Raw genomic sequence first — 4,571 nt, forward strand, 5'->3', positions numbered from 1 at the left:
TGGAGTGAGCAAATAAACAAATCTACACTATGTTAGGAGCATGATATTGCAGACAATTTGTAATTATTTTCTATTTTCACTAAAATGCTGACTGTATACTTTTGGGTCTCAAGAGAAACGGTCAAAACCTTCAGATGCTATTGATGACAGCTTTACCTATCCTGAAAAGCATGCTGTAATTGTTTGTTGTAATCGCTTTTGTTTCTCCTAAAAATAACTGAATGTTTGGTCCAGTCGGCCTTAATGGCCTTTCTTCAGGTTGTTTTTGGGGCAATGAAACAGAAAAGTGTCCAGCATGACAATATTGTTTGGAGCCATGAATTTGTTGCAGTAATACATCTGGGATCTGTGGAAAACATATAGAAGTTTCCTCCTCAGTGAGGAAAAATACCAGAATTTTCCTTTTAAAAGTAAAAATCTAGCAACACAGATTGCAAGGTATTACAGCACAGTTTGGACTTTATATTACATTACGTGTTCAATACCTTTTTTTTCTCTAAACAGTAAAGCGACTTCCTCCATCACTCTGAGATTTGAAATATTATCACTAGTTTATGAGTTCTAATCCCTGAGGTTATACAGTGTGGAGATACAGGGGAGTGATATTTCACCAGCTGCTGTAAATGGCTCTTCATATTTGATAAAGGTGTTTAATGGGTTTAAGTGTTGGGCTTCAGGCTGTAGCATGAGGGCTGTTCTTCCGTTTTTCACAACTCCCAATACACTTCCCATGCTTTATGTACACTGATGATATCGCCATCAAACTTTCATTGGACCAGAATTTTCTTTCTTTTTTAAAACACTGTCTGTAAAAGCAGCATACAGCGTCTCCTCTAGTTACCTGGCATCTTTCTCCTCATGGAGAATAAACTCTTGCATTTGCTCTAACATCACACAGCTGTGTTTCTTTGTATTCTTGTGCTCCATTTTTCAGCACCTGTTCTGTTTTTGCTAAATCGGAGGTAAACAGAGGAGTCCTTGGGCTAGTAACAAAGCCTGTAGTAACTAGAGCTGAGTCCATTAGCGGGGAGTCCCTGCTGGATGCTGGGTGGGGGTTGGGAGAGGGGCTGAATGTATGGATAAAGGCTTGTGTGAAGCACATTGCAACTGGAAAGAGAAGAGGGAAACAATAAGTTATCCATTTGGGAATCCATTTGTACATTGCCCAACACTATAACTCTTAATTTCCTTGACATTTCTGGGTTACTGAGAGTTAGAGTAAGTCCTTGGAGGAGAAGGGAGAAGGTGCATTTGGTCAATAAGAAGAGTTATACACGCTGCACTGAAGCCTTGTTAAACTACACAACTATATTATTCAATTAAATGATCCCCAAAGACACATTGATTACAGCGTGGCTCAACTAATTTCAAACTACATGTCACATAATTTGTATGCTTTAGCCCACAGAAGCTTAAAAACACGTACATTTGACCGATTGCATGTTTAGAGAATGAAAATAATCAATATTCTACATTTTGTGCTCAATCCTCAGGTTTCTTTGGGTTAGGAGAACATTAGACAAGTCCCTGTGCAACAGGAGAGCTAGGTTTTAGTAGCAAATCCCCATCCTACTTAGGATAAAAAATCATTAGGCTATTAATTGCAGCACAGATTCCCTGCAGAGCCTGCACGGTTTCAACGTGAGAGAGGAAAAGTGATGCTGCACGTGGAGGCCTTTTTCTGATCACATGTCTCTTTACTTAGCCCACACATACAGTAAAATGACAGTTGCACTTTTGTTAATGTTGCTCTCCATTAGCGATGCAGCAGTGCATTGTCGCTTGCTTGTTTTGTGGAAATTCACAATCACTCTGACCCTGGCCCCTCTTATAGAAAGGCAGTATGCAGAGAAAGAACCACTCAGCACACAATGGAGCACTTAAATGCATTTCAGTTGCAGTTTCAGCTGCTTTGGCCGTCGTATCTTCACTAACAACATGGCACTGAGAGGCAACGCGCCAATCCAAGTCAGTGGCTAAGAAACATATCATTATGGCATTCCTCTTGTGCTGATTCCCTGCACAGAACTGCAATATTTAAACTCAGCATGCAAGAAGATAAACAAACGCAATTTCCCTTTCACTGGATCAATCATTCCCTGATGTCAGTAATTCTGCACGTCTTGGCATTGAGCAATACAAATTTGTTCTGTGCATTCTCCAAAACAAAAAATGTAAATCTATAGTGTATGATCCCTGATTTTATTTCTGTTTTATTTGCATCAGAGCAGTGAAGAGAAAAGGTTGAATACTTGTGATCAAAAGGAAAAATCTGAAATATCTATCTAAAAATTGTAACTGACACTCCACTGATGTTTGCCAACTTTTCTTAACTAATACACCCAACAAGCTGTGAAATGTTTCTATTATATGTGATATTCTTCTTGAATTAAGGTCAGACTGTTGGCCTAATGCAAAACGCCCACGTGGCCTGTGTAACTTTGAATTTTTCCTTTAGGCCGTGTTTGTGTTTTATATTCACTCTCCTTACTTTCCCACTTTTTCTTCAGGATAAATATCAATCTTGAGACCAAAATTACACTTTAATAATCACAGGAAGAAAAAAAAACATCTCAAAGTTGTGTTTACCGTCATTAATTCTGTAGCATATTGAGTTTGGAAATAATAATCAGAAACACGAGGCACGAGGTTTTTCCCTGAAGGCCTAATTTACAAATATTGCATCAGGAAAATGATTTTTCAGGTGACTGAAGGGCACAGATGGTGCTGAATCCATTAACATGAGTTAATTTGAAGTTGTCGAAGATGCTGCTTTTGCCCTGAGATGTCAGGAAGTCAGCAGAGTGACTTTGGGCTTTTGTCAGCCAAGTTGCCTGTTCTGCTACAGAGAACCATAATAGCAGATGGTGATAATGTGAGAACTGTTGCATAAGGAAAGGTTACTGGAGGTAAGTGTGCAAGTGATGTTTAGGCAGCACTTTCATAAGTTTGATTCAGTACATTCTGAAGGTTAGATAAAGCCATGAACTTTGTCAGCTGCAAATGCACTGCATAAATAGCCCAATATCCCTGGGGATTATTTCCATATTGGGCAATTCTGCACATCGTGATTTACGCCAAATGCCAACGTTTAGGCCAAACTAAGGAACTACTGAAAGTTGTGTAGGTTGGGGTGGTGGATTTGTGTGTACTGTAGCAAGTCCGACATGTAGGAGACCACAAAACTGCAACTACCATTTGTGTTTTTTCTTAACTGTAACCATGATCGTTCAGAAATCTTAACTTTTGCTAAGCCAAACCTCAATCTTATTTCATTTGGAAACTGTCCTAAGAAGAATGACAGCATCAGTCGTTTCAACAAGTGCCCCAAAAGACAAATGTTTATGTCCAAGTGACAAAGACCACTATTGGTCACAATTAATATGATGCTGTATAAACAGCACTCACACTATTTTGTGTGTCATGTCAACGCAATTTAAGCTTTTCTTGAGTCATTTGACGCCCTGTTCTAATCCCCAACATGTCAGTTTTAAACACCTGGTTAACGTTGTAAATTCAAACAAAACTACTTGATTAGGCAGCAAAAAAACTTTGTGGGTTAAAATAAGTTAGTTGGTTACGTAAATTAAGTTACGTACGTAAGGCTTTGGAAAGCACAGACAAATGATGTCATCTTAATAATAGGGGCATCAGATCAGAAAACACTAACACATACTGTATGTGTCATTCTAGAGGACATGAACAAACAATATATTTTGTTGTTGGATTTGGAGGGCTTGTTCATTTGCCATTACCACAATCTTTACCCATTCTGTAGTTGCCATGCTCAGATATTGCAGAAAGTGAGAACAACATTGGACATAAAAATCTTTTTTGCAAAACTACAAATATTACCAGGATAATGCTGACAGTTCTCATTTACTACAATTGGAAAATAAAAGCAATTCTTTCTTCTTCTTTATATTTAACTCAAAAAAAAACAAACACAACTTTTCTTAAGCCAGAGCTCAGTAACAAAAACACTTCCTATTCATATCTTGACAATACCACCACTGCGTCCCATAGAGATTGCCATCTAGCTTGACTGTGTGCCGTAAAGCTCCTGCAGTCTGTGTACTTCTTTGCACAGACTGCTTGATGCCTCTGGGGCTGCCGTGGGAGACTACCGTGTTGATAAAGTTAATAGACTCAGTGCAACACACAAAGGAGACTTTATCCCTTATCGATGGAGGGGAAGACTCCAATAAATTACGTGACAATTGAACTGTGGGTTGAATACTGCTTTAACTAACAGTGGGGCTTTTTTTTCTCTGGTGTGCAAGAGATCCAGGTATTGAAGGGTTTGTGATGCATTTAGGAGCTTTTCAAGAAGTCTTTATTAGCTAGCTAGCCAGCTACAACTGTCTAGAAATGAGAAGCCTGCTTTTGCATAGGCTTACCTCTGTCTGAAATCAAGGACCCATTGTTTCAAAAATTAATAAGAATTTGTAGTGGTAAATCTGCCAGCATTATCATTGTAAACTGCATTACAGTATGTGACAGGCTTAGCAACAGTTATTTTATTAGGCTGTATAAAAAACAATCCTAAAAGTATAGTCCATTAACGTGGC

This window comes from Sander lucioperca, chromosome 18 (assembly GCF_008315115.2).
Source record: "Sander lucioperca isolate FBNREF2018 chromosome 18, SLUC_FBN_1.2, whole genome shotgun sequence".
Lineage (NCBI taxonomy): Eukaryota > Metazoa > Chordata > Actinopteri > Perciformes > Percidae > Sander > Sander lucioperca.